Source organism: Ziziphus jujuba, chromosome 12, assembly GCF_031755915.1.
Source record: "Ziziphus jujuba cultivar Dongzao chromosome 12, ASM3175591v1".
Taxonomy (NCBI): domain Eukaryota; kingdom Viridiplantae; phylum Streptophyta; class Magnoliopsida; order Rosales; family Rhamnaceae; genus Ziziphus; species Ziziphus jujuba.
In genome coordinates, this window is record NC_083390.1 from 214,099 (window position 1) to 226,980 (window position 12,882).

A 12,882-nucleotide genomic window follows, 5' to 3' on the forward strand; every position below is an offset into this window, starting at 1 on the left:
AAACATCTATATAAAACAATTGATAAAAAAATACAATAGAATTTATTTTAAAATATCAATCGATTTAAATGATAAAATCAAGACGAATAACTCTTAAACATTAATGAGAATAGGTAATAAAATTACGATAACAATTCCATAAAATTTGTGTAAAACTTTATATTTAAATGAATAATAAAAACAACAATTTATACAACATATACACCTCACGACCTTCAATATATGCATGGTGTCGTGGAAATAATAGATAACCGTCAGGACGTACCCAACCTCACGGTCCGTGGCAATAATAAAACATTGGATGATATCAACCTCACGGCACCGTGGTAATAATAATAAACCATCGAATAAACCCGACCTCACAGTCCGTGGTAATAATAGATACGTTGGATGAAACCAACCTCACGGCACCGTGGTAAACCCAGCACGCTGTAATATAATACTGAACCAAACTCTGGTACTATATGGTACATCAATTAAAAATAACCGATACAGTATCCTACTGTATCATAATCATAATTTAATTGTCAAGTTCAACCGCTTGTTTAAATATTTCAAAATTTTCAAATCGTCATTTCATACGAAAATCAGAAATACCACAGTGAAATATATTCACCATAAATTAATTTTTAAACCCATAAAATTTTTAAAATATTTGAACATGCTTAAAATCATAAAATCTTCCATCTGCTTCTCAAGCAAATCATTTCCGAAATGATTTAAAACCCCAAATCAAATACCAAATATTTAACTACTCCAAGTTCACTTATGAACCCATTAGAATTTAAAACCATTTAATATATTGTCAAACCTTACGTAAAATGACAACTCATATTTAATAAGGCAAATATTTTTATATGCACAATCCAAACATTCAATCCAATGGTATATAAGCCAATTTATTCGAACACATATATATTATATTATACCCCAAAACAATTTTTTTTAAAACTAATAACCATAGCAATAATTAAAATAAATCAAACTACAATTTCTTTAAATTCCCAAATATATTCCTTTGGCACCAAAACATATATTAAAAACATTATAAATTAGCAATACAATTTATATGGAAATTCTCTAAATATCAAATACATAAAACATATTTATCAAATATTTCAACAATGAAAATTTGATAATAATTGCCAAAATATCAAATTCCTTAAAACCAAAATATTTTATAGTGCATAAATATTTAATTCCATTCAATTTTGGCATCAAAATTCCAAATATAAATTTACTAAATATTTGGCACATAAAATATCAATTTCAAATATTCAATTCACACAAAATATTCACAAATTTAATTACCGAAATTAATTTGAAGGTGGGTCACTCACCTCGAGCACGCAATTAATCCAAGATCCTCCATGGGATCAATTCCACGACGTACACATGCTCCTAGAACAATAATATTATACATCTCAAATAAATTAATATTTTATTCGGGTAAATAATATCCGGTATCCGGGGAGACTAACACAATCGTTAATCAAAATTGACGAGTAATATACTGAATCGAAGCTTGCGGAACGAGGATCACATTAGCAGCCTCCATTGATCCCAATTCCACCGGTGGTGGTCGGAATTTGCCCGGGAAGTACCGGCCGAACTTGAACTTGAGAGATCTCTCAAATGGTAAGGGTTTTGGGCAATCTAATCATGGAAATGGACTCAGAGGGGTCAAAAATGGTGGGATAATGGTATGGGTCGAGCTGGGTTGGTCGGAAAACACAAGAAAAGAGGAGAGAGAAAATTCCGGCCGTCGGGCTTCTCCGGCCCGATCTGGGCACGTCCGACGACTGGTGGTTGTAAAATTTTGTGGCTGAGCTCACCTCCGTCCCCTGCTCCTCTCTGGCCAGCACGTGTAGCAAGGTGGTGGCCGGAATTTAAGAAACGACAAGGGCTCGAGAGGAAGAAAAGGAAAGGAAAGGAAGAAGAAGGAGGAAGAAGAAGAAGAACGAATTCGGGGGGGGGGGCTGGGTCTTTTTCCCACGTGGGGGAAGGAAAAAAAAAAGAAAAAAGAAAAGAAAAGAAAATAAATAAATAATATTAAAAATAATATTATTATATAAAATAACAATAATAAAATAATATGGTATTAAGTATGATTGACATGTGGCATCTCATCATGGTGACACATGGTCACATTTATTAAGTCACACGTGGTACATTGTTACACGTTTAAAAATAATATTAAAATAATACAGTATTTTAAAACTTTGCAGGTTCATAACTTTTTAACGAGATGTCCAAATCAGGCATGCCACTAGTCCGTGGACTCGTTTCGACGAGCACTTCACAACCATATATGAGTCAAAGCTCATTTCCCCATAAATAAAAAGTCAACTTCGGCATCCTTGAACAGTTTGGACCCCAATCTTGTTTTACTCATAACTTTCAAACCGTAATTCCGTTTTCAACGTGCTACTAGTCTACAAACTCGTGCCAACGTGTACTTCATAATGGTACCTCAGTCAACCTAGAATTCCATCCGAGTCAAAAAATCAACTTTTGACCCATTGGGTCAACGGTCAACGGTCAAAGTCAACGGTCAACCTCAATCAAAGTTGGAAAATTTCCGTCGTACTTTGGGACAGGATGTTATAATTTTGTTTCTCTGCTACATGTTTTGTACTTGTTTAAGAAATTATCTCTTTTTCATTTCTTGCCTGAATCACACATGTCCGGGACCACTTGTATGATCTATGATCTATGATCTATATGATTTTCTCAGCATATTAATTGTTTATGACTGACTGTCTTTCTCGATTTGTTTGCAGTGCTACCAATAGCATCTCTGTTTCCATTCCTTTATTTCATTGTAAGTGTGTATTTTATTTGTGAGTGTTTTTTCCTTCATTATACTCATTCGTAGATAGCTTCCAACATTTATAGCATTTTCCATGCCATTGATGGAATTTTTGCACTGTTATTTGAATTTGACATGTTTATAAGTTTGAATGTGTTACTTGACATGGAAATGTTTCCTGTGTTACTTTTAATTATATCTTATGTTATTTGTCTTGCCTTTGGGAAATTCATAGAATGTATCTACGGACATCCTTTTAGCATATTTTTCTGACTCTTTTTGTTCTTGAAGATGTATGAAATTAGATATTATTTTTTGAAACGAATTTGGGTGAATACCCCTATTTTGAAAGCTTTAATGAAAAATAACCCCCTTTGTGTTGATATGTATATGTTAATAAAATATACCTTCTCCCTTTCAAAATTTTTTTATCTACCCTCTTATACCTATTTTATCCTTTAAAAAAATTAAAAATGACTTGAGTGTCTTTTTTTTGTATTTATATTTTTCTAGCAGTCTGGATTAATATTTGTTTAAGGTTGGCCATCTGCTCAATGTATTGATTGAAATTAGTGTTTTTTTTTTTTTTTGTTTTGGAGATTTGGGCATTAGCAAATCAGTCTATGAAATTGGATTTTGGTTCTATACAATTCATAGAGAGCAAGGGATATTACTGGTTATGAGCTATTGCCTCAATTGTTAGATTTGAACCTTTATACTTCTATATGGATACTTGAGGTATTTAATTATTTTCTTTGAAACTTGTATGCTAAATATTGTAACTAACTGCAGATATTTCGTTTGATTTTATTCAGGTATCAAATCGGTCTCCGTTTTAGTGGAGGTGCCCCGTATGCTTTTAATGCTGTCACTAAAGTTTGGCATTATACCAATTGTGGTGCCAGTTGGTGTTCAAGATTTTGACATTGATGGGGAATATTGTATCAAATTGGGATTGATACCAACAGAGCATTTTGTAGGAGCTGTAATATTCTCTAGTTTTTATTCATAAAACACTTGTACATTTTCCTCTTACTAATTAAGATTTAGTTTTTAGTTTTTGTACATGATTCTCGTGTCAAGATGATATGTAAGGACCCAATTTCATTATTAAATTCTCCATATTATTTGAGATGTGGAAAAGCAATAAATAAGAAAGATGAGAATTTGAATGGATGGTAATTGAGTTCTCAAATATTGGCTCTCTAGTTTCTGACCATTTGAACTTGTTTGAATGGTATGCATTGAAATGTAGTTAGTTTTAGATTGTAGACTATTCCCAGCTTGAAAGCTTCTTCCAATCACTTTTAAAATGCGGCTCCATCGCAGTATGTCCAAACGAGAGTTGTCAGGAGGGAATTAATTGTGCACTTGTGGAAAATATTTAAATAAATGGATATAAAAGTATAGAATAAATGGAACAGTCTCCCATTTCTCATTAACTGTCGAATAAAGTGGAAAATATTTAAACAAATTTTTTTACCATCTCCCATTTCTCATCTACCCTCATTAACTTCTATCCCTCTCTCTTACTCTCCCTGCTACCACATTCAATGAATTCTGTATGTCTCCCTCTCTCTTTCTCTTTAACACAATACCACCTTTAGTTCAGTTCAGTTCAGTCTCCCTGCATACCCCCAACCTTTTGTGAAAACAACAAGACTGAAAATCTTCATTGTGGAGCCCATAGACTTCAAAAGGGTGTAATTAAAGTGTACGTTTGTGCGGGTCAGAGTTAAAGAATTTTTGGTATGTGTATATATATATAAATATATGTAGAGATATGTATATATTTTTCCCTTATATTGGATTCATTGTTTGGCACGTTTTACCATGATATATAAGTGCAAGTTCTATGTTTGTGCTATTTTATGTAAACAATCCATAAATGGTTTGGAAATTTCCATTTGAAAATTACAACCTTTGTTCATTACATATGGTTCATCGGTAATTACGAAACACTTGCTTGTTGTAAATTTAACGGTGGTTCCATCGGAATATTTAATTTTTCCATTTTTTGAAAGAAAACAACCTCAATCGAATTTGTCCACTTTGATAATGTTATTGTATATGAATGACATGCTAAATGGAACTATATTTATGATCATGAACAAAATAATCCACAAAACACCACAATGTCAACATTGCATCCATTCAAGCTAACTTTATATTATGATTTAGCACATGTGCCACAAACTTGACATCTTAATCTACTTGATCCACTATGTCTGTCAGGAGTAGCTATTCTACTAGGCGTTAATATGCAACATTAAAACATAACTGTTTGGCTTATTTTCTGTACTCATTTTCTGAAAATGCATTTGTATTTTTTTATTACTTTTGCTTCAGTTCCAGCAAAGATTCTACGATTGCAATTATTTTTAGTCATACGACCTCACGAATTACCACAAGCTTGTGACAAGGAGATACTTATTATGTTTTGAATTGGTAAACCCTTTGTGCTCAATATCACAAATTTCAATTCTATTGTTCTATGATGGAACATGGAGTTTATGTTCTAAAGGTACTTGGAGATACCAACATTAAAGAACGAAGATTATACGTATCAAAAGGAATTGTACGTTGGTAGAACTTGAAGATGTTGTCTACAACGCTCTCAACTTAGATTCTACACAACATCAATTAATCTTCAAGTTTATATACCATGTGTGTTTGTCATGTGAGCCGTACATTGTGGAAAATGTGGAAGACCTACAAAGTTTTATAGAAGAGTATAGTTCACATAAACCTCAAAACAGAAGATGTGATTCCGCCCGATTCCGCTCAACCGCTAACCCGCTAGGGTGCTGACCCAATACAGATAAAGACCGGACCAATCACAAGAGCTCAAATTAAGAGATTTAAGGACAAACTGGGAGCATTTATACAGGGGGTAATCAATTCTCAATAGAGCTTGTCCATACTAGAAAATACAAAGCTATTCCAAGCATCCAAGTGGTGGAAGCCGATACGAACCCGGGTAGCGATTTTGTTGCAAATATGGACACCTAGCAGCATGAAATGGTTCCAACTCTCTATGGATTGAATACATATGTCTAATAGGATATGGAATCAAGTCAATCCAGCTTCAAAGGCATTCAAAAAGGGGTTGTACGGACAGCTTTAAATTTGGCTTGTTTTTATTGTATTTTGTTCTGGCTTTACTGTATTTTGCTGAGTTTGCTTTTTCTCTTTCTTTCAAGCAAGGGCAACGTGTGGGACTTCATGGTCAGCTTATTTCGAATCCTAAAAAGCATATTGAAGTTGATTTGGAGCTCAAATTAGTCAAAGAATGGTCAAAGTCAGCTTAGTCAAAAAGCTAGTATTTTAGTTTCCTAATTTGATTCTACTTTTTATTTTAGAAAATTACCATTACTTATTTATTTATTTATTTATTTTCTGGAAAAATAAGTTTAGGAAAGTTCTTATTTTATTATTTTCATTGTAAATTAATTATTTCCTAATCTAAAATAAAGGAATTAATTGGTTAGAATTTAGATTTAGGAAAGTAGGAAATTCGGCCACTTTAGGAAAGGTTATTGTATGGCCGGTTTTCCTTATGTCTTCTAGGGTTTATTGTGTGACTTTTTCAGCCTATTTAAAGGCTTGTTTTATCAATAATAATCAGTACATTATTCTTACAGAAAATTATTTGTAAGATTGAAGTCTCTTTATTCTTTTAAACACCTAAACACCATTAGTGAATGAGTATTTTAGTTTGACTTATCAATAGGCCTTCCATCACCTATTGTGGCGTCTTCATTATATACCAAGGTTTCTAATCACAGGTTGGTTAGGGGTCAAGGTAACCATTAGAACTTGAATACAATTAGATCCGGGCTAATACAATACAAGTTTAGGAGCAGGTTATCCTAGGTTCGTATCAACAGATCTCCACTTATTATTGATGTGCTATTCAGGGTTCCACAGAGTATTAATACTGCTGGATGTGTTGTGAATGGGATATCTACAAGTTCAAGATATATGACTATTGCCCCACTATCTGTAGTTCCAAAGACAGCTATATGTATCTCTGATGTTGACATGCAGTCCCCAACGACCGAACTTCATGTGCCGGAAACTCAACCTGGATTCTCCAAAAATCAAATTCAAAACGATGTACAATCTGTGGAACATGATCATGATAATGAGTGCTTTGACATTTATGATATGAATGAATATCATGGACATGATTATGATAAAGATGAACAATTTGAGGTCGAGGTCAACACTGATCGTAGTGAAGATGGGTTACGTGACATTTGTTGGACCTAACATTTGGGACTTTCAGTTGGTGATAGTCGACATGGTGATTCTCCTTATGGTAATAGTCCAACTGGTAATGTGAATGATGATGTGCTTGCTTCTCCTTATACCAAAAACCATTTGGACATTCGATGGGATTCTACCACATCCATGGCTAAACATAGGGTTAACCGTCGCTTCTCATCTGTCAATGCCCATGAAATCATTCGAATCAACCAACTCTTTTTGGGTAAGAATGCACTACAGAAGAAGCTTAGTCTTTATGCACTAAGGAGAAATTTTGAATTCAAGGTCAAGAAGTCAGATAGGGTCTGATATGAGGTTGTATGTATAAACGACAATTGCATGTGGCGATTGTGTGCTACCAAGCTACATGGTGATAATACAGAGGCCTTCATGATTAGGGCCTTTGAGGATGAGCATATTTGCTCTTTAAATATCATGAAAAGGGATCATCGTCAAGCAACAAGTTTAGTTATCAGAGACATCATCCAGCCAACGTTTGATGGGATTTTACGGCAATACAAACCCCGAGATATCGTGCATGACATTCGCTCTAATTACGGAGTAAACATAAGCTACAACAAAGTATGGGCCACTAAGAAAGTTGCACTATTAGGTTTATGGGGCACGCCAGAAGAGTCATATGCAAAACTTCCTTTATGGAGTCACGTTTTGAAGAGCAAAAATCCGGGCACGTTTACTTGAATTGAAACTTACGATCAAAATAGATTTTTATATTTTTTCATGGCACTTGGAGTTAGCATCAAAGGGTTTCAGCATATGCGAAGAGTCGTAGCTATCAATGAAACTACGCTGAAGAATAGATATAGAGGTTTGTTATATATTGCATCATGTTTGGATGGGAACAATCAAATTTATCCACTTGCTTATGGAATAGGCCCTAGGGAGATGGATACGGCTTACATGTGGTTTTTAGAGATATTTAAAGAAGCGTTTGGGGATGATCCGAATATAGCTTTTACATCGGACAGACACAAAAGCATTGCAAAAGCGATACGTACAGTTTTCCCTAATAATCACCATGGCCACTGCATATATCATCTTAGTACAAATTTGCGTGCTAAGAAGTTTAAAGGTAATGTCAATGCGATTATATCAACTTTTAATGATGCAGCTAGAGCATATATTGTTGAGGATTTTGATAAGGCCATGCAGCTTTTAGAAGGGGTTAGTATTGAAGTTGTACAATATCTCAAGGATGCAAATCTTGCAAAATGGGCTAAATCACATTTTCCAAGCAATAGATACAACATAATGACCACTAACATCGCAGAGAGTATGAACTCTGTGTTCTTGATGCTAGGGTTAAACCTGTTTTGCCATTACTAGATCACATTCGTGATGTCTTGCAAAAGTGGTGGTATGAACGTTGAACTAACGCAGCTGCAATGCAAACTCATGTTACTAATTGGTTGGAAAATATCATGCAAGAGCGCTCAAATAATGCCAGAGGCTTACGTGTTATTCCTTTGAACTTATCTGAGTTTCAAGTTGTTGGCCATGGCGTGTTCGTTGGAGTAGTCAACTTAGAAAATAAGACGTGCTCATGTAAGGAATTTGACATTGATGGATTTCCTTGTGTCCATGCAATTGCAGCATGTAAGCATCGCATATTTCTTCATATATCCTTTGCTCGGTGCATTACTCAGTTGACTCACTCCGTGACGCATATTCGGAAATCATATATCCACTCGGAGATAAGTGTCAGTGGCATGCTCCAGATGATGTCATAAACCAGCTTGTACTTGCACCTAAGATTGGCAAACAGTCAGGAAGACCAAGAAAGAAGAGGATTCAACCTCAAGGAGAGGAGCGTCATCAATATAGATGCGGGAGGTGCAAACAGATTGGTCACAGCAGCCGATCATGCTCGGCCGCCGTACCTCTTGATAGCACTACCAACCAACAGCACCATTCAATCGAAGGACTATAAATCACTCGACGCTATATTAAGACAATGGGGGCATGTTATGCGGTATGCATGTGTCATGCAATGTAATCAGGAATGCAATTAGTAGCTCAACCGCGTAACATGTGTTTTGGCATAATAGATGTTGGTTTTATGTGTTCTTTTATCGTCAACGTCATCTGTCGTATTGTGTTGATAACATATCATTCTGTGTTCAGTTTTTGCTTTAGTTTTTTGTAGGTTTCTTACTGTTGCACAGATGATATTACTGCCCACTGGTAATGACCGATGCATCGTCGATAATTGACATTTGTACACCGTCGTAAAAGAATCACCACAATTCCATCCGACAACTTCAATCATGTGTGTTCCAACCAAGAACATTCTAAATGTAGCATTATTAATGATAACTACTGACAAAGTAAGAGAAAAAACGACACTAATAAGTGAAAACGTTCAATTTGTTTTTGCTTCAAACATTACAGTAGGTTTCATCGGTAATTACCGAAACCCTTGTGCTAATCATATTTTACCCATTTTTTGGCCCCCACAAGTCCCCTAATGTGTGTTAAATGCAAAAACATGCAAAATATAGATTCTTAAATTATCTTAAGGAGAAAAAACCCCAAAAGGACTGAAAACGTTCTCAAATTGGCAAAAAGATTTTATTACTGTAGGCCTTCGATAATTATCAATGAAACCTACGGTAATCAATTTATACTTGCTGGAAAATGTAACGTAGGTTTCCTCGGTAATTACCGAAACCCCTATGGTAATCACATTTTACCAAATTTTGGGCCCCCACAAGTCCTTTTATGTGTGTTAAATGCAAAATATAGATTCTTAAATGATCCTACGGAGAAAAAACCACAAAAGTTCTGAAAAAGTTCTCAAATTGGAGAAAAAATTTGATTACTATAGGCTTTTAGTAATTACCGATGAAACCTACGATAATCAATTTATACTTGCTGGAACAATTTTTGTAGGTTTCATCGGTAATTACAGATTCTTAAATGATCCTAAGGAGAAAAAACCCCAAAAGGTTTGAAAATGTTCTCAAATTGGCAAAAAAATTTGATTACTGTAGGCCTTCGGTAATTACCGATGAAACCTACGGTAATCAATTTATATATGTTGAAAAAATTACCATAGGTTTCATCAGTAATTACCAAAAACCCTATGGTAATCATATTTTACAAATTTTTTGGGCCCCACAAGTCCCTAATGTGTGTTAAATGCAACAACATGTAAAATATGGATTCTTCAATGATCCTAAGGAGAAAAAACCCCAAAAGTTCAGAAAAAGTTATCAAATTGTAAAAATTTTCCAAACTATTAGGGTTTTTTCTCCTTAGGATCATTTAAGAATCTATATTTTGCATGTTTTTGCATTTAACACACATTAGAGGACTTGTGGGGGCCAAAAAATTGGTAAAATGTGATTACCATAGAAGTTTCAGTAATTACCAATGAAATCTACGGTAATTTTTCCAGCAAGTATAAATTAATTACCGTAGATTTCATCGATAATTACTGAAGGCCTACAGTAATCAAATTTTTTTGCCAATTTGAGAACTTTTTCTGCCAATTTGAGAACTTTTTCTAAGAATTTTGGGGTTTTTTCTCCTTAGGATCATTTACGAATCTATGTTTTGCATGTTTTTGCATTTTAACACACATTAACGGACTTGTGGGGGCCAAAAAATTGGTAAAATGTGATTAACACAAGGGTTTTGGTAATTACCGATGAAACCTACGGGAATTTTTCCAGTAAGTATTAATTGATTACCGTAAGTTTCATCGGTAATTACTGAAGGCCTACAGTAATCAAATTTATTTTTTTCCAATTTGAGAACTTTTTAAGAACTTTTAGGATTTTTTCTCCTTAGAATCATTTAAAAATCTATATTTGGCATTTAACACACATTAGGGGACTTGTGAGGGCCAAAAAATTGGTAAAATGTTATTATTATAGGGGTTTCGGTAATTACCGAGGAAACCTATGGTACTTTTTCCAGCAAGTATAAATTGATTACCGTAGGTTTCATCGGTAATCACCGAAAGCCTACAGTAATCAAATGTTTTTGCCCATTTAAGAACGTTTTCAGACCTTTTGGGATTTTTTCTCCTTAGGATCATTGAAGAATCCATATTTTGCATGTTGTTGCATTTAACACACATTAGACTTGTGGGGGCCAAAAAATTAGTAAAATATGATTACCATAGTAATTTCGGTAATTACCGATGAAACCTATGGGAATTTTTCCAGCAAGTATAAATTGATTACCGTAGGTCATCAGTAATTACCAAAGGCCTATAGTAATCAAATTTTTTTGCCAATTTGAGAACTTTTTTAGACCTTTTGTTGGTTTTTTCTCCTTAGGATCATTTAAGAATCTATATTTTGCATGTTTTTGCATTTAACACATATTAGGGGACTTGTGGGGGCCAAACAATTGGTAAAATATGATTACCATAGGCGTTTCGGTAATTACCGATGAAACCTACGGCACATTACCGTAGGTTTCATCGGTAATTACCGAAGGCCTACAGTAATCAAATTTTTTTTTTCCAATTTGAGAACTTTTTTTGAAATTTTGGAGTTTTTTCTTCTCATGATCATTTAAGAATCTATATTTTGCATGTTTTTGCATTTAACACACATTAGGGGACTTGTGGAGGCCAAAAAATTGGTAAAATGTGATTACCATAGGGGTTTTAGTAATTACCGATGAAACCTACGGTAATTGTTCCAGGTTCCAACGGTAATTACCGAAGGCCTACAATAATAAAAAAAATTTGCCAATTTGAGAACTTTTTCAGACCTTTTGGGGTTTTTTCTCCTTAGGATAATATAAGAATCTATATTTTGCATGTTTTTGCATTTAACACACATTGGGGGACTTGTGGGGGCTATAACTTTGGTAAAATATGATTACCACAGTGGTTTCGGTAATTATCGATGAAACCTGCGGTAATAATTTTTTTGCCAATTAGAGAACGTTTTCTAAACTTTTGAGGTTTTTTCTGTTTGGGGGCATTGATGAATGTATATTTTGCATCTTGTTGCTAGAAACACCCATTAGCGGACTCTTTGGAGTAAAAAACTATGTGAATTGATATTACCGAAAGCGTATCGGTAATTACTGATGGTGCATTGGGAATTATCCATGCACCATCGATAATCATCTTTGTTTGAATTTTTATCACAACCGAGGGTCTTCTTTTCTCTTTTTTTTTTGTCAACAGTTATCATTACTAAAGCTACATTCAGCATATTAAGATAACATTAGTATAGGGTGTCATAACATTAAACATACAATCTACATTGAAAGTTTATTAAAGTACAAATCAACAGCATATTTTTTTCTAAAAAAGCTAATGTCTTCCTGGCCAAATGAAAGATTCTCCTCACTGCTCTTGTATTCAGTAAATTTCAAAGCGTAGACACCACAGTCACCCCTGCAGAATAGTATTAATGATTAGCATTAATGAAAACCAACCACGTGTATTTCCACACGTAAGCACAGTTAAACAGTAGCAATAGAAGTGGTTTGAAATGACAACACATTCATACCTATTATCTTGGTGGGGTGCATCTTTGATCATGGTCATCGTGAATGGCTTTAAAGTGGGAGGCACGTCCGGATTCTTCTCGTAATATCCCCCATCCCTCAATAGGTAAGGTAGCATATACGTAAGGCATTCTGCATTTTTCAACTCTTTATTCTGGACATATTTATTTCCCATATTTGGATCGTATAAGTCAATATGTTGTGCCTTCAAGTCCACACATGCTGCCAACCAATGGGCACCTCCATTGTTGACAGGGATGTACACTTGCAAATTAGAACATAACCTCATTATCTAC